This window comes from Dasypus novemcinctus, chromosome 8, assembly GCF_030445035.2.
Source record: "Dasypus novemcinctus isolate mDasNov1 chromosome 8, mDasNov1.1.hap2, whole genome shotgun sequence".
NCBI classification, from domain to species: Eukaryota; Metazoa; Chordata; class Mammalia; order Cingulata; family Dasypodidae; genus Dasypus; species Dasypus novemcinctus.
The window spans coordinates 77,735,916-77,755,703 of NC_080680.1; positions in this window are offsets into that span (position 1 = coordinate 77,735,916).

Here is a 19,788-nt window from a genome sequence, read left to right on the forward strand (position 1 = left end):
TCCCTGTCCATTGCTCCACCTCAGTTCTTGATTTCTGCTATGCTTCTTCATGACTCTCCCCTTGTCTCTCTTTTGATGCTGCATCATCATCTTGCTGCGTGACTCACTTCGATGGGGCACTGGCTCACCATGCAGGCACTCACACTGGCACTGGCTTGCCACGCAGGCACATTTTCTCTTCTTTTTCACCAGGAGGCCCCCAGGGATCAAACCCAGGTCCTCCCAGATGGTAGGCAGAAGCTCTATCACTTGAGTCATATCCGCTTCCCCCTGTAACCTTTTATATACTGCTTTTCTCAAATCATCCTCTATTTCCCATCACATCTTGAAGGACATGAGCTTTGAGGTTTCAAAGATCTCAGAGACTAAATGTTTGTCTCAACGTGTTGAGATATCTTTTTTAAAATTTATTTCTCTCCCCTTCCTCCCCTCCCCCCGGGTGTCTGCTCTCTTGTGCCCGTTCACTGTGTGTTCTTCTGTGTCCGCATTCGTGGCCGTGCCAGGGATCTGTGTCTCTTTTTTTGTTGCGTCAACTTGCTGCATCAGCTCTCTGTGTATGTGATGCCCCTCCCAGGTGGGCTGTGCTTTTTTTTTCGTGCAGGGCAGCTCTCCATGCAGAGTGCACTCCTTGCACATGGGGTTCCACTACGTGGGGGACATACCTGCATGGGATGACAGTCCTTGCAGACGGCACCATTGCACATGGGTCAGCTCACCACACAGGCCAGGAGGCCCAGGCTTTGAACCCTGGATCTCCTATATGGTAGAGAGAAGCTCTATCAGTTGAGCCATATCCTCTTCCCTATGTTGAGATGTCAAGATAGGTTATAGATTTCTGAGACTATCCCATCCCATGACTTAACAAAGAAATTATTATAGCACTGTCCTTAGGAAGAGTGCCCAGCTCTTTTGCAATAATAGCATATGTACTCATTTTCTCCACTTAATATTTCTCATGTCCTGATTTAATTAATATTATTTCTTAATTTCTTATACAAGAAAGTCTGCTCTATTATTATTTAACTCTAGGTTTTAGTCTAGTGTCTACTATAGACACTAAAACCTTTGTTCTTTCATTTTGAATGGAATGGCTTCTCTTCTTTACACTCCTTTAAATCCAAACTTGGTCATTGTACATAGAGGCAAAAATCACATTGCTTCATTATGTCTTTATTAGTAATGCCAAAAGACTTAAATCTTGAAATACATACTACAGTATAATAAATTCTTATTTTTCCTATATATTAAGAATTATATTGATTCTTGTCCATTATCTCTGCAAGTAGATTATATTACTGTGAATTTCATTTCATTTGCTGAATGGACTGTGTGCCGGTTTGAAGCTGTATGTACTCCAGAAATACATGTTCTTAAACCTGTCCGTTCCTGTGGCTTTGAACCCATTGTGAGTAGAACCTTTTGATAAGGTTACTTCAGTTAAGGTGTGTCCCACCTCAATCTGGAAGGGTCTTGATCCTATTACAGGAGTCCTTTATAAGCAGAATGAAATTCAGACAGAGAGAGAGAGAAAGCCACAGGATGCAAGGAGCTGAACATCAACAGAACCTAGAAGACCCTGCCATGTGCCTTGTCATGTGACAAGCGAGGGACCAAGGCTTGATTATAAGCCACCAGCCTCAGAACGCCACAGTCTTTGGGAAGAAAGCATCACCTACACGATGCCTTGATTCAGCCTCAAACTGTGAACAAATTTCTGTTGCTTAACCTAACTCATTTCATAGTATTTGCTTGAGCAGCCAAAAAAATTAAAACAGATGTTCGAACTCTTTGGAGGGTCTTAAGCTTGATAGTACTGGAAACAAGCCAGAAATGGCTTCAACATAATGACTCCAATCCTTTAAAGTTTTTCTCTCTTTCTTTTCATTCTTTTTTTCATTCTTTTTTTAAAAAGCAGTTTTATTGAGATATATTCATGTACCATACAATTTATCCAAAGTGTTCAATCAGTGGCTTTTAGTATAATCACAGAGTTGTATATTCACCACCACAAAAATTTTAAGAACAATTTCTTTACTCCAAAAAGAAAAACTGTGCACCCCTTGGCAGTCACCTCTCAATCCCTTTATCCTTCCCAGCCTACATAACCACTACTCTAATTCCATCTTTATAAATTGATTTATATTTACATTTATATAAATGGAATCATACAATATGTAGTACTTTTTGTCTGGTGTCTTTCCCTTAGTTTAATGTGGTTTGTGTTTTGCTTTTGGGTTTTTTTTTTTTTTGCCTGATATTAAATTAACATCTTTTTAATGTTAACACTAACACACATTTGTTCAGTTTCAAAGAAGAACAGTCATATATGCAGTGTTAACACATTCATATTTCACATGAGGTTTCACTGTGTTACACAGTCCCATGTTACACTTTTTAGCTTTCCTTCCAGTAATTTACATGACCTTAGACTTTCAACCGCTGTCATACCTATGTAATAGCACTGCTACTGACAAATACTGTGATGTGCTTTCACCTTTTCTATTCATTTCCAAAGATTAACAACCTTTTTACCAGTTCTGCACAGATTAACACTCAGTTTTCCATTCTCTAACCTCATTCTATTTTCCAATTATTAATTTAATCAGTTTATACCATATATGTAGTTCATAATAGCACAATCATACAATATTTGTCTTTTTCTGTATGGCTTGATTCACTCAACATAATGTCCTCCAGGTTTATCCACGTTGTCATATGCTTCATGACTTCATTTCTTCTTACAGCTGCATAATATTCCATCGTGTGAATACACCACAGTTTGTTTATCCATTCATCAACTGATGGACACCTGGGTTATTTCAATTTTTTGGCAATTGTGAGTACTACTGCTATGAACATAGGTTTGCAGATGTCTGTTCATGTCACTGCTCTCAGTTCTTTTGGGTATGTATATCCCTAGTAGTGGTATTGTCAGATTATTGTCATGGCAAATTTATATTGAACTTCTTTACAAACTGCAAACAGCAGCTGTACCATTCTGTGTTCCAAGCAACAATGACTAAGTGTTCCTATCGCTCCACATCTTCTCCAACATGTGTAGTCTTGTAGTTTTCTTTTCTTTTTTTTTTTAGGATGTACCAGGGATTGAACCCAGGACCTTAATCACTGAGTTATATATACTCCCCTCTGTCTTTATAGTAATGGCCATTCTAATAGGTATGAAATGATATCTCATTGTAGCTTTGATTTGCATTTCCCTAATTGCTACTGATGTTGAACAATTTTTCATGTTTTCACAATTTTTCTTTGGACAAATTTATAATCAAGTCTTTTGCCCATTTTTTTGATTGGGTCATTTGTCTTTTTATTATTGAGTTGTAGCATCTTTTTATATATCATGAATATTAAACCCTTATCGGGTATGTGATTTCCAGATATTTCTCCCATTGAGTTGTCACCATTTGACAGTCTTGAAGTGCAAAAGTGTTTTATTTTGAGGAGGCCCTATTTAAATACTTTTTATTTTGTTGCTTATGATTCGGGCATAAGATCCAAGAAACCACCACATACAACAAGATCTTGAAGATGTTTCCCTACATTATCTTCTAGCAGTTTTATAGTCATGGCTTTTATATCTTTGATCCATTTTGAGTTGATTTTTGTATAGGGAGTGAGATAGGGGCAGTGAGAGTCCTTCCACATTGCTCTTATTTTTTTATTTTTTTAAAGATTTTTAAATTTTTATTTCTCTTCCCTTCCCCCCTACCCCCGCCCCCACCCCGGTTGTCTGTTCTCTGTGTCCATTTGCTGCATCTTTTCTTCTTTGTCCGCTTCTGTTGTTGTCAGCGGCCTGGAAATCTGTGTTTCTTTTGGTTGTGTCATCTTGTTGTGTCAGCTCTCTGTGTGGGCAGCGCCATTCTTAGATGATCATGTGGGTTTTTCCCCTCAATATATTAATGTGCTGTATTAGGTTAATTGGTTTTCTTATGTTAAACCACACTTGCATACCAGGAATAAATCTCTCTTGGTCATGGTGTAAAATTCTTTTGATATGCTGTTGGATTCTGTTTGCAATTATTTTGTTGAGAATTTTTGCATCTATGTTCATTAGCGATATTGGTCTGTAATTTTCTTTTCTTGTAGCATCTTTGCTTTGGTATTAGAGTGATGTTGGCTTCAGAAAATGTGTTGGATAATTTTCTCTCTTCATTTTTTGGAAGAGTTTAAACAGGATTGGTGTTAATTATTCCTGAAATGCTTGGTAGAATTCACCTGTGAAGTCATCTGGTCCTAGACTTTTCTCTGTTGGAAGATTTTTGATGACTTGATTCAATCTCTTTAAATGTGACTGTTTCGTTGAGTTCTTGTATTTCACGTAGAGTCAATGTAAGTTGTTTGTCCATTTCTAGAATTTGTCCATTTCATCTAGGTTGTCTAGTTTGTTGACACACAGTTTCTCATGATATCCTCTTATTATCCTTTTTATTTCTGTGGGGTCAGTTGTAACTTCCCCCTTTCATTTCTGATTGTATTTATCTGCATCTTTTCTCTTTTTTTCTTTGTTAGTCTAGTTAAGGGTTTGTCAATTTTATTGATCCTCTCAAAGAACCAGCTTTTGGTTTGTTGTCTTTCTCTATTGTTTTTGTTTTGTTCTCAATATCATTTATTTCTGCTCTAATCTTTATTATTTCTTTCCTTATGTCTGCTTTGGAATTGGTTTGCTGTTCTTTTTCTAGTTTCTCTAGTTCAGTTAAATCTTTGGGTTCAGTGCTTTCTTCTTTTTTTCCCCTCCCCCTGCCCCTTCCCTCCACCCCGTACCCCTTCCCCTACCTCCCAACCTGCTCTTTTGCTGTCTGTATTCATTTGCTATGTGATCTTCTCCAGCCTGGCTCACCGCGTGGGCCTGGCTTGCCATGCAGGCACACCTTTACCAGGAGGCCCGAGGGATCGAACTGGGCCCTCCCACATGATAGATGGAAGACCAATCACTTGAGCCACATCCACTTCCCTCTTCTTTCTTAATATAGGTGTTTGGAGCTATAAATTTTCCTCTCAAGACTTCCTTGCTGTATCTCGAAAGTTTTGATAAGTTTTCTCATTTTCATTTGTCTCAATATATTTACTGATTTCACTTGACCCACTTGATTTCTTTGACCCACTGATTATTTAGGAGTGTGTTGTTTAGCCTCCACACATTTGCAAATTTACCTCTTTCCTGTCTATTATTATTATTTTAAAAAAGATTTATTATTTATTTCTCTCCCCTTCCCCATGCCCCCCCCCCAAGTTATCTGCTCTCTGTATCCATTCACTGTGTGTTCTTCTGTGTCCGCTTGTATTCTTATCAGTGGCACCCAGAATCTGTGTCTCTTTTTGTTGTGTCATCTTGCTGCATCAGCTCTCCGTGTGTGCGGCACCATTCCTGGGCAGGCTGCACTTTCTTCACGCTGGGCAACTCTCCTTACAGGGCATACTCCTTGCGCATAGTCCTCCTCTATGCAGGGGACACCCCTGTGTAGCAGGGCACTCCTTGCGCGCATCAGCACTGCGCGTGGGCCAACTCATCATATGGGTCAGGAGGCCCTGGGTTTGAACCTTGGGCCTCCCATGTGGTAGATGGATGCCCTATCCATTGGACCAAATCTGCTTACCATCTTTCCTGTCTATTATTGATTCCCAGTTTCATTCCATTATGTTCTGAGAAGGTTCTTTGTATAATTTTAATCTTTTTATATTTATTAGAGCTGCATTGTGCCCTAACATGTGGTCTATCCTGGGGAAAGAACCATGGCACTTGAGAAGAATGTATAACCCACTGAGTTTGGGTGTAATGCTCTATATATGTCTGTTTAATCTAACTTGTTTATCATATTGTTCAAGTTCTCTGTTTCCTTGCTGATCTTCTGTTTAGTTGTTCTATCTAATGATGTGAAATGGTGTGTTGAAGCCTCCAATAATGATTGTAAAGATGTCTATTTCTCCCTTCAGTTTTGCCAGAGGTTGCTTCATATATTTTGGGGCAACCTGGTTAGATTTATAGATATTTATGATATAATTTCTTCCTGGTGGATTGTCCCTTTTATTAATATATAATGGCCTTCTGTATTTCTTATAGCTTTCTTGCATTTATGGTCTGTTTTGTCTGATATTAATATAGCTACCCCTGCTCTTTTTTGGTTGCTGTTTGCATGGAGTAGCTTTTTCCAACCTTTCACTTTCAGCTGGTTTCTATCCCTGGGTTTAAGATGAGTTTCTTGTAGGCAGCTATGGATAGCTCATGGTTTTTTTAATCCATTCTGTCAGCCTATACCTTTTGACTGGGGAGTTTAATCAATTCACATTCCATGGTATTACTGTAAATGCATTATTTACTTCCATCATTTTCTTCTTTGCTTTTTTTAAACAAATCAATTTTATTGATACATATTAATAAGCATACAATCCATCTAAAGTGTATAATTAATGGTAGTTCATATAATCACATAGTTTTGCATTTATCACTTCAGTAATTATTAGAGTATTTCCATTATTTCAATAATAATAATAATAGTAATAAAACAGATGAACAAAATATCATCACCACTCAATCTCTCTATGCTTCCCCGACTGTACATAGTTGCCTTTTATGGCAAGTCTCTTTTTTTTCCCTTTAACTATCCCAGAAATTTATTTAATTTTTGCTTAAACTCATTTTATATAGAAAGATTGGAATGTTTACTGTGGATGCCCCTGGTAAATTGCAGAGAGGCACTGAAGTACGAAGGGGTGCATGTTGGAGACAACAGCAATGGAAATCACAGTCCAGATTTTATGACAGTTCTTGGTTTAAAGATTCATCTCTAGAGAAATCAGGCCACTCCCTTAAAAAATGCTCAATCTGTTTGAGCTACTTTGTTGAACAGCTGATATTCAGGAGGGCATTTCATTGTAAAGTCTATTGGAATATTTAAATACTTGGAAACAAAAAATACTCACTTTGTAGTTTTCAATACTGAAAAATTTCCATCTGGTTATTCTTGCACATTTATTTTTATTTTTATTTTTTTAAAAGATTTATTTTATTTATTTCCCCTTCTCCCCCACTGTCTGCTCTGTGTCCATTCGCTGTGTGTTCTTCTGCATCTGCTTGTATTATCAGGCAGCACTGGGAATCCACGCCTCTTTTTTGTTGCATCATCTTGCTGCATCAGCTCTGTGTGTGTGTGGCATCACTCCTGCGGGGTGCGGTTTTTTCACTCAGGGTGGCTGTCCTTGCAGGGCACACACCTTGCGCATGGGGCACCCCTACGCGGGGGTGCCCCTGCATGGCAATCCTTGTGCACATCAGCACTGTGTGTGGGCCAGCTCACCACATGGGTCAGGAGGCCCTGGGGATTGAACCCTGGACCCTCCATATGGTAGACGGATTCTCTATCAGTTCAGCCACGTCCACTTCCCCACATTTATTTTTTATAGCAGTTTTACTGTGATATATTCACATACCCGACAATCTATCCAAAGTATATAATCAATTCCTTTTAGTATAATCACAATGTTGTGCATTGATCACCACAAAATTTTTTATGACAATTTCATTACTCCAAAAAGAAAAACTCCACACTCAATCCCTCTGTCCTTCCCCAGCGCTACATAACCACTGACCTAATTTCATCTTTATAAATTCATTTATAATTATCTTTTATATAAATGGAATCACATAATATGTAGTACTATCTTTTTACTCTTTTGGTTATTCTTTCTGTTATTCTTGCCTTCTACACACTCCTCCATGTTTCTCTTTCCTGTCTTTTACTTTTGTGTTGTAAGTTTCATTTAATACTGCCTGAAAAGGCAGATTCTTTTTGTTCAGTTTCTGTTTATTTGTGAATATTTTAAACTCACTTTCATATTTTAAGGACAATTTTGCTAGATAAAGAATTATGAGTGGGCAATTACTCTCTTTCAGTATCCTAATTATATCATACCCTGTCTTCTTGCCTCCATGGTTTCTGATGAGGAATCCACACTAAGTCTCAATGGACACCCCATGTATGTGATGGTTTGCTTTTCCTTTGCTGCTCTCAGAATTTTCTCTTTATCTTTGGCATTTGACTTTCTGAGTAGTATATTTCTTGAAGTAGATCTATTTGCATTTATTCTGATTGGGGTATGCTGTGTTTCTTGGACATGTAAGTTCATTTCTTTCATAGGAGTTGGGAAATTTTCAGCTATTATTTCCTCAAATACTCTTTCTGCCCCTTTTTCCTTCTCTTCTCCTTCTGAAACTCCCATGACACCTATGTTGTTGTGTTTCATATCATCATTCAACTCCTTGAGCCCCTGCTCAAAATTTTCCATTCTTTTCTCTCTTCAATTTCAGCTGTTCTGTCTTCTACATCACTTATTCTTTCTTTTAACATTTTGATTCTGCTGTTGTATTCCTCTAATGTGTGTTTGATCTGACCTATCATGTCTTTCATTCCCCTGAGCTCTGCTATTTTTCTATTTGGGTTTTCAAGTTCTTCTTTGTGATCATTCAGTGTCTTCTTAATGTTTGTTAACTCCTTGGCCATATTGTCTTTCAACTCCTTAATTTGATATTTGGAAATTTGAGTGAATCTCATTGTTTAGTTGTCTCAAAACTGTGTCTCTTCTGGGGCTTTGATATCTTCCTTTGCTTGGACCATTTCTTCCATTTTCTTAGTATGGCTTGTAGTTTTTGCTGATGTCTAGACATCTGATTAGGATGGTGAGTTTACTTTTATGCTCAATTTCTCTCTCTTTTGTAGGGATTTAGTGGTGGGAAGCTGTGTGTTACTGCCATCTTTGATCTTGGGCCAACCTGTTCTAGCTCTTTAGGATTGTCCCTGTTAGCTGCTCAAATCTGGGCCATGGACCCAGTAATGGGTTGCAGACCCACTTCCAAGTGCCTTGGGGTGGGAGGCTGTAAAGGCTGAAAAAAGCCTCTCTTACTTTAAATTTCCTCTAATGCACTTCTCTGGTATGCCAGCAGATGGTGATCTTTGGCAGTCCTCTCAGTTCAGTACCTGGTTGGAATGTATTTGATGCAACAGGGACAACAACAATGAGGTAGAGAGGATCCTGCCTGAAGCCTATTCAGAGCCTCCCAATTCTAACTTTTTCAGAGGCTGTTCTCCAACCTCTATTGGCAGTCCCCTACGTTTTCCCAGGTAGGAAATAATTCCACTCCCATCTGTATCCTCAACAACCAATCCCAGTCAGTAAGGAGTGTGTTTGAGAGGGTGGGATCTCTTTAGTCCTGTCCCAGGTCCCAAGACAAACAATTATGCAGCCTTTCTGGCCTGCTAAGGCTTGTGGGACACAGGGGACCAAATTTGTTGGCTAAAAGCTGAATCAGCTTTAAGCTGCATCCCTCTCTTCTCTTTTCAGGGGAGGTGGATCCCTGTGACCCTGTCTGCTGCCACTGGCCCAAGGCTGAAGAATTCAGAGTTGTCTGCTCATAGGGTGGGGGAAGGGTGCTGGCACCACATCTGCAGCTTCTACTCATGGTCTTTTGGTCGAGATTTTTTCCTGTGCCCCTCTTTTCTAGGTGGTGTCCAGCCTTCCCCTGGTGTCCTAAACCCTAGAACATTTTTTTCCAGGCCATTTCTGCCTGTCCCCTAGCTATTTTTCTGGGAGAAAAGACAGTCCCATGTCATTCTAGTCCTCCATCTTCCTGGAAGTCTTCTCACTCTCTTTTCTTAGACTTGCAAAGAACTTTTCAAAAATATCTCATGTGATAAGGAAACATTTATAAAAAGTTCAGCAATTCCTTTGATTTCACTTCAGTTTTTTGCCATCAAGTACAGGTACAATTTCCTTAAAATATAGCATGTCTCGTATGACCCCATTTTATGAAAGCACAGGCCCACAATTCCTTATCTGCAGTTCTGAAATCTAGGAAGCTGAAAGCAAAGTTGCTTTGTTGTTTGTTTGTTTGTTTATGTCATTTGGTAGCAAAATCTGTCCTGAATTTAAGTGAGACTATTTGGAGTCTTTTAAAAATCTTTCTTAGTGTGAGTATTCATGTGCAGAAATGTTAATATATTTAATTATTGGAGTACTGCCCTGAACCCTGCTGAGAGATGTTACAAGATACACAGACTGTTATATTTCCAAAATACAAAAAATTCTAGATTTCAAAACTTGTCTGGCCCCCAGATTTTCAGAAAAAGTATTGTGGGTCTGTCCTATCTATCCAACCTCCTATTTGTATGTTTATATAAAGGCTATTTGCAATAACATAATCTGGGGGATAGGATTTAGAACTTTTTATTCTTCTCATTTTTATTCATCAGTTATTTAAATTCTTTATCATGAGCATGTAAAGATAAAATCTCTTTATATATACATACAGTAGACTATTATTCAACCATTAAAATAAATGAAGTTCTGATACATGCTATAACAACACGGACGACCCTTGAAGACATCATGTTGAATGAAATAAGCCAGATGCAAAAGGACAAATATTGTGCAATTTCATTTAAATGAAATACCTAAAATAAACAAACCCATAGAAACAGAAATTAGATTACAAATTGCCAAGGGTGAGGGAAAGGGGAAATGAAGAATTATTGCTTAATAGGTAAACAATTTCTGTCTGGAGATGGTAAACAAGGTTTGGTAATGGATGTTGGTAATGGTAGCACTATAATGTAAATATAATTAATGCCACTGAATTGTGCATAAATACGGTAAAATGGCAAATTTTATACTATATATAAATATATCTGTTATTACAATACAATAAAATGAAATCTTATTTTCAAAATCCAAGAAGTTACAATATGTCAATTATGTGAAAAATTTTACTGTTGTGGAAAAGTTCTGTCCCTGATAATACTAATTTCAGAGAGAGAAAAACTATCCTTAAGCTAAAAAAAACATGGGGGAAGAGGTTTGTTGTGAAACTCTGTATTCTGTTTTGCTACCTGGTGGCCAGTGGCCTGTTTCAAGTCAGAACATGTTGTTTGGGGAAGCGGACTTGTCTCAGTGGTTAGGGCGTCCATCTACCACATGGGAGGTCTGCGGTTCAAACCCGGGCCTCCTTGACCCATGTGGAGATGGCCCATGCACAGTGCTGATGTGCGCAAAGAGTGCCGTGCCATGCAGAGGTGTCCCCGTGTAGGGGAGCCCCATGCACAAGGAGTGCACCCCGGAAGGAGAGCCACCCAGCGCGAAAGAAAGTGCCGCCTGTCCAAGAATGGCTCCGCACACACGGAGAGCTGACACAACAAGATGATGCAACAAAAAGAAACACAGATTCCCATGCCGCTGACAACAACAGAAGCGGACAAGGAAGAAGACGCAGCAAATAGACACAGAGAACAGACAACTGGGGCGGAGGGGCAGAGGGGCAGAGGGGAGAAGGGGCGGAGGGGCGTGGGGGGGAGGAATAAATAAATAAATCTTAAAAAAAAAAAAAGAACATGTTGTTTGGTGCTCTGCCCTTGATTTATGTATTCATGTCAATTGGCTCATCAGATTCCACTCTAGAGAAATGAAATCCTATCATTACACCTAAGCAGCTTCAAATATATCATCACCCTTTGCTTAAATGTACACGATTTTTAAGTTTCTGATAGACAGTTAATGCCTCTGCCATCACAGACCTTTCTCACTCATGTTACCTCTGTAATAACTCACTTGAATATAATGTTTTGTGGTCATATGTAATGAAACTCTCTTTACCTAGTTAAGGATTTACTTTTTTTTCCTCTCCCTTAAACTAGTTGTTTACATGAGTCCTCTATAACCCAACTATATAACCTGGGAATTTCTATAACCCTTCTGAACTAGCACATACTTTTGTCACCTTGCTCTTATAGCAAATTGATAAATGTTGGCAAATACTAAAGGTTAATTTGTCTCGGAAATTTAGTTTTTAACCCTGGACAAATGAGGTCTCTCACCATCTCTCCATCTCTATGTAGACAACTCAAACAAGCACATACACAGACAATTCCTTCTCTAAACCTGTCAGTTATATTCACCAGGAAGCTTCTCTCCCCACACTCAGAGGTTGAGTCACAGTCTAGAGTGACCCCAAGGGACCACGGATCATGCCTTCTTTCCAGAAAGCTGGCCCTTCCCAGAAGTCCACATCTCTACAATCCTTCTCCTGATCAGCAGAGGGCAGACCAGCCACAGAAAAGCCACCATTGTAAACCTTGCCTCCAGGTATCTGACGGGTTAAGGAGGAGGGGTGTGTGTTGGGGGGAGTAAAGGGCAAGGGCTACTTGAAGTGCCAAAATGGAGTGAAAATTTGGCTTTACTTCTTATTAAACTAAGCCAATTTCATCCAGCGTGATAATAAGGCAGAGTCTAGAGAAAAGTTTTCACACAATTCTACCTGCTCATGGCAGGAAATAACTTAGAAGTCTTCTAACTCAACCCCCTCCTTTATCTTTATTTTAAAATTTTTATTGTGGTAAAACAATATAACATAAAATTGGCCATTTTAACCATTTTTGCATGCAATTCAGTGGCTTTATTTGCAGTCACAATGTTGTGCAACCATCATCACTATTTCCCAAACTTTTTCAACATCCCAAACAGAAAAGTCTGTACCTATTAAGTAATAAGTCCCCATTCCTCCCTTCTCCCAGTCCCCGGTAATTTGCCTATTCTTGATATTTCATAAAAATGGAATTCTATAATATTTATCCTTTTGTATCTGACTTATTGCACTTGGCATAAAGTTTTCAAAGTTCATCCATGATATTGTAGCTTGTACCAGAAATTCATTTCTTTTTACGGCTGAATAATATTCCATTGTATAGGTATTCTACATACTGTTTATCCATTTATCTGTTGATGGACATGTGGGTTGTCCCCACTTTTGGGCTATTTTATCTTTTTTCTTTAAACTTTTTCTTTTTCCTTTTTTTTTTGGGGGGGGGGAGCTATTTTGAATAATGCTGCTATGAACGCTGATATGCAGATATCTGTTTGAGTTCCTGTTTTCAATTCTTTGGGATATATGCCCATAATGGAATTGCTAGATATGGCAATGCTATGTTTACATTTTTGGGGAACCACTAACCTCCTCCTTTTTAACCCTCACCCCCACCTCAGGACAGAAATCCCTGAATCATTCCCGCAGGTGTCTCCAAGCCATCTGTTCCAACTTGGGACAAAATCTGCGGTTTCCTCCAGAGACTGCCTTGTGGTCCTGAACCCAGAGTAAGATAGGGGATTTTCCCCTTTGGGATTAATTTTTATCAGGGACCAAAACCCTTTCCCAGAAGTCCTCCCCACTTCTGCTTCCACCTGGGCCAAAGCCGCATTGTGAGTGCATCCTCAAGCTGAAACCATCCTGGCAAAGGGAGTGGAATCGGCGTGGTCCGCCTGAGCTAACCAAGCTCTCCCTGGGGGCAGTGAAGGCACCACTTTCCTGAGCATCCAGACACAGTCACACATCATCCAGGAAGAAAGAGGAGATGGAGCTGGCGGGGGTGGCGGGGTGGTCTGCGGGGCTTGGGAGGAGGCACTGAAAAGTTCCTCCACAAAGACAAGAAAGTGGAAAGGAGGACCTGAAGGGTGAGTCCCAAGCTTGTAAAAACCCATTTCTGCTGACCCCTGTTCCTTACCTTCCTTCTCTGACCAAAGTGGGAATCAATGGCTACAGATACTGTTTCTCACTGGCCTGGGAGATTAGGTGGAAGGTACCAGGCTCATAGGGCAGAAGCAAGCAGAGAGGAAAAGCCTTTCCCGGGGGGAGTGGGGGTGCGGCGGCGGGAGGGGCAAGGAAGTGGGGTCAACGTGGAGTTAAGGACACTCCCTCACCCACAGCGCAGTCTGAAGTGCTTCGCGGGTGTCCACGTTTCACACCATGTGATTCCAGTCCCTACCCCGAAAGCGGGCGGTCCATGGGCTCACCAGCACGCAAGACACGAACTGACTCAAAATGATGAGTTGAACCACTCAGTTTTTCTCTCTGTCTCAGGATTGTAACCTTAAAAACAGGGAGAGATCAAAGCAGAGCAGAAGCTGAAATGTCCTGAGGAGGAGGGAACCCACAGGCCATGAGGTGAGTACCATAGAAGAATGAGGCCGCTTTGGCTGTGTGAGAGAAAAAAGATACTGAGTGGAGGGAAGGAAAGCCAGTGAGTAAGTACATAAGACAAGCATGGAGCGGACACTGGAAATACGCTGAGTGGGGTTAATGGAGGCACGCTGGCATGGGGAGCCTTGGATTCCGTGCTGGGGAGGGCCCTGGAGCCACCTTTGAGCCCTAGAGAGCCTCCATATCCTGGCTTACGAAGGCCTGGTCACACCATGGAGTCTATTTTTAGGTTTCTGAGCTTCCACCTCTTTCTTTTAACCCCACTTTTATCTTACATTAATCCCCTTTTCTTTTTTTTTTAAGATTTATTTATTTATTTATTTCTCTCTCCTACCGCCCCGCCCCGTTATCTACTCTCTATGTCCATTCGCTGTGTGTTCTTCTGTGTCCGCTTGCATTCTGGTCAGCCACACTGGAAAATAAATTGCATCTCTTTTTGTTGTGTCAGCTCTCTGTGTGTGCAGTGCCACTCACGGCAGGCTGCACTTTTATCGTGCAGGGCGGCTCTCCTTGAGGGGCACACTCCTTACGCATGGGGCTCCCCTACGCGGGGGGCACCCCTGTGTGGCACAGCACTCTTTGTGCACATCAGCACCGCGTGTGGGCCAGTTCACCACATGGGTCAGGAGGTCCTGGGTTTGAACCCTGGACCTCCCATGTGGTAGGCAGATGCTCTATCTGTTGAGCCAAATCACTTCCCAATTCCCTCTTTTCTTGAAGTATTTTGTGGGAGGGTCTGTTTCTTGCATCCAAAAAATGCTAAGCATTACTTACCCTTTCATTAAAAGCAGCAATAGTGAGAGGGGTTGAGAATACAGATTGCCTAGGTCCAAATCCCAGGTCTTTCAGTTTCAAACTGTGTTGACTTTAGGCAAGTTGCTTAACTTCTCTGTTCCTTGGTCTCTTCATCTAAAAAATAAGACTAATGATAACACCCACCTAAAACATTATGAGGATTAAATGAGTTAATACATATAAAACACTTAGAACAGTGACAGGTATATAGTAAGCACTGAATAAGGATTGGCTACTATTACAATATATTAGGAATTAAAAGCCCTTCTTTTGTTCATATTTCTTCACACCATAAGAAAATAATTGAAAAGTCAAAATAAAGTCTAAAACTGGTCACTGTTGGAGTGAAGGACTCCTCTCCCACTTAGCGTGCTGCTGCTCTCGCAGTTGGATCTGTGCCCTGCCCATGTGCCACCAAGTGGTGGCCTGGCTGTTCATTCTGTAATCCTCAACTTTTTCTTAACCCCTGTCTGTGTCCTGCTGGCCAGTTCAGCTCCTGTGACACAAAGACACAGTGTGGTATGTGGCCAGCACTCCCCTTGTTTACACAGAAAAGGTTTACCCGCAAGGCTGGGGCTCGGATGGGGGGCCCAGGCTGCAAACCCCAAGTCCTCACACCATGACTTGTTAGCACTTGTGCTTTCCAGAGGCTCCTCTCAGCACAGCTTTGATCTGGGATCTGTGCAAACAGAATCCTCAGGGCTGGGCCAGAACAGGCCTGAGCTGCTTCCTGTATTTTCCCCATAGGGATTTCCCACTGTTGTTCTGTTTCTTAAATGCTATCTCTGATCTCCTTACCCAGACTACTTTTCTACAACCTCCATGGATTAAAGGCATAGAATGAGGCACCAACATGCACGCCCGGAATGTGAAGGCCCCAGCGTCTGTCCCATGTTTTCCCTACCCAATGAACAGGCTGGGATCTCCCATTATCTAATTGCAATGGACAGATTTTGGGGTGTCTGATCAGCTCCCAATTCCCCTTTCTCCCTGTGGTACTTCAACCATTCCAAGGAGTGGGTCTGTAACAGCTGCATTTTATCAGGTGTTTCTCTCCCCACCATACCTGAAGACCTAGGGGTGGACACTAATCCAAGCTCTCTCCTGGATTCTCTCTCCTGGGAATTAAGAATTAGGACCAAAATATTCTGGTTCTGACTGGTTTAATATGCTGAGGAGTCGTGGGTGCGCACTTTGTTTTATGGGACTGGAAAGCAAAGAAAGCCAGTCTGCAGAGAATGAATGAAACCAGCTAGAGAGAGAAAAAGAAAGACGAGGGTCACCAAGAGTGCTGTCTGGGTTTCTAACAGAAACTCCATGTGGTAAGGACTTTGAATATCTCACTTTACAGATGAGGAAACTGAGGATGGAGATATTGTCTGGGTTACATCACATGAGCTCTTGGAGCTAATTGTTCCTAAAAACGAATACAACTTTGGGGATCTCAGCTGAGTGAGCCAGCAGAGGAGCCCTTTTGGTCTCCTTAAGCTCTTTTGAACAAAAGAGTGCTGACAAAGGAAGTAGGATTCAGCAATGAAATGGATTCTCTCTGGATCTAGCCTTAGACTCAAGGAAGGACACCTAGATATAGGAAAGGGCGTGAGAATGGGTGCAGCTGCAGACATATTTGGAGGTGGAAGGTGACAAGAAATGGAGGAAATTCTCACCCATTCACCTTGGGTTGGTAAGAGCCGAGGTCTTTGCACTGAGATCAACCACAGCACTTGGGGTGGAGGAAGAGTGGGCAGCTAAAAATGAATAGCTATTTCTGTAAATAGGAGAGGAAAGGCAGTTTACATCAGGCAGAGGAATCCCCAGCTGTGGTTACAGGTGATGGATTTTAGGTGGACCCATTCACCTGGCTATGTGGGACTTTTCTCCAGCAGGGTTCAAATGCCCTGTTGCGGTTTAGCAGGGTGGGGCAAAAATAGGAAGAGGTTATTTCATTTGAAGGGGCTGAGGAGAGAACAATGGAAGTGACATACCTGGAGGTCAAGGCTGAAGAGGACAGGGAGTTGGGAAAGGCTGGAGGTCTCACTAAGGGTGGAAGATGGGTGTGGTGAGAAGGTGTGAAACTGGCAGGAGAGGAGGGTATGGTCAGAGCCCAAAATGCTGGATTTTGAGACTTCTGAGGCAGAGCTCTTCTCCCTGATGACAAGATTCAGGTCTTGAGCACAGGAGGGAGTGGCTGAAGTGGAATGGAAGTTTGGCACTAAGTACATACAAACGTGTGAGCATATGAACACCCACAAACATAAAACAGATATACCCTGACACAGGGCACAGACATACACAGGCACACAGCATGGCAGGCCTACACTACTTCACGGATACAGGACGCAGTATAAACTCTCCCCTTTTCCCTCTCTCAGTATTCAACATTACACACACAGGCACACAGGTACGCTCACATCCACAGGTATAAAACCCAGAGAGGCACATGTATCATGTGACAGACACGGGAAATTTACATGTCAATCCTGGGACTTAAGGGAGTAGGTTTTCCCCCAGATAGATGCATATTTTTTTCTTGTTGACTCTGGCCACTGTGGTGACCATGTGACATATCCCCTGTTTTTAGAAAAAGAAACAAGTTAGAAAGAAAGGCCCTGGTACAGTCCAGCCCTGGCTCACCAGTCCAGGATGTATGTCCTAACTTTAGTCTCCCTGGAACTGGAGTTCTGGCTGAAATACTGTCCCCAGCGGCTCCCAGCCAAGAGGAAAGAGCCTCCCCAGGCACAGCGAAAACATCATGTTGAGTGAAATAAGCCAGTCTCAAAAAGACAAATATTGTATGATCTCACTGATATGAAATAACTAGAAGGTACAAATTCATAGAGACAGAATGCCAAGTATAGGTCATTGGGAGTGGGGAGTGGGGTGAGGAATTAACACTTAATGGGTACAGAGTTTGGGGTGAGGAAAAGTTTTGGTAATGGATAGAGGTGGTGGTAGCCCAACATTGGGAATATAATTAACCCCACTGAATTGTATATCTGAAAGTGGTTAAAATGGGGGATTTTAGGTTGGTTACATGTTACCAGATAAACATTATTTAAAATAAGATTTTATTGAAGTATGTCATACATGGATGCATATACATAAAGTATATAGTGGAAGTTGTGAACTTACAGAACAAACATGCATATCATCACACAGGGCTCCCATACATCACCCCCCCCCCAACACCTGCATTGTTGTGAAATGTGTTACAAACTATGAAAGAGCATCATCAAATACTGACCATATGTAATAATAAATAGAGCCCATGTCTTACATTTGGTGTATTTTCCCCCAATTTTTCCACATGATTATTAACACCCTGTATTAGTATTACAAATTTGTTATAGTTCATGAGAGAATAATCTCATATTTGTTCTGTTGAGCACAGTCCATCTTCCACCACAGGAGTACCTGTATTATACAGTCCCATGCCTTGTCCAATCCATTCAAAGTGTACACTCAATATCTCTCATTTTCATCAGAGTTGTGCTGTCATCACCTCAATTTCAGAACACTTTCATTACTCCAAAAGGAAAAATCCCATACCCCTTTGTACCCTCTATTGTTGTCCCTTAGAAATGATATATCTTCTGTCATTGATGCAAAAATATTATAATATTGCTGTTAACTGTCATCCATAAGTTAGTGAGTTACAATTTTTCCATGTATCACCATATTCTTAACATTTTGTAAAAGAAGAACATTTTTATATTTATACTATTATCCACAATCTTCATTCACCACTGAAATCACTGTTATACATACCCTAGATTATTCTTTATTCCACATTTGCATAGTATTTCTTTTTTTAACAAATCAATTTTATTGATACCTATGAATAAAGCATACAGTTCATCCAAAGTCAAAGGCATTTGGTATAATCACATAGTTGTGCACTCATCACCTCAATCATCATTAGAGCATTTTCATGGTTTCAATTATAATAATAATAAACAAAAAACAAACAAGAAAATTCTTCACCCCTTGATCTCTCTATGCTTCCCCTACTGTACATAGCTACTATTTCTAGCTATTCTTGCACAATTATTTATTTATTAAGCAGTTTTATTGAGATGTATTCCTATACCATATGATCTATCCAAAGTGTTTATCAATGGCTTTTAGTATAATCACAATGTTGTGCAATCATCGCCACAAAAAATTCTAGAACAATTTCATTACTCTAAAAAGAAAAACTCTACATCCTTCCCCAGTCCTACATAACCACCAATCTAATTTTGTCTTTATAAATTATTCTTTAGTTTCCTTTCAGCTGACATGTACATCCACACACTACCCTTTCAGCCCCAATCTCATTTCTAAATCAGCAGTGTTAGTTATACACACTACAATGTGTTATCATCAACTCTATTCATTCCCAGATTTTACAATAAACACTATTAAAAATTCTATATACATTAAGCATCAGCTCCCATTCTCAACCCCCATTCTATCTCCTAGTAACCTAAACTCTAAATTACTTCCATGAGTTTACTCATCGTATTTAAGTTCTTATTAATGAGACTATACAATATTTGTCCTTTTGTGTCTGGCTTATTTCACTCAACATAATCTTCTAAGGTTCGTCCATGTTACCATATGCATCCCAATTTCATTTTTTCTCCTGATGAATAGTATTCCATTGAATGTATATACCACATTTTGTTTAACCATTCAATTGATGGACACGGGTTGTTTCCATATTTTAGCAATTGTGAATAGTGCTGCTGTGAAGATCGGTGTGCAAATGTCAGTTCATGTCCTTGCTTTCAGTTCTTCTGATTATATTCCTAACAACAGGATTGCTGGATCAATGACAGTCCGATATTCAGCTACTTGAGGTGCTGCCAAGCTGTCTTCCACAGAGGCTGCACCATTCTACTTTCCACCAACAGCAGAAGAGTGTTTCTATTTCTCCACATCTTCTCCAATACTTGTAGTTTTCTTTTATTTATTTT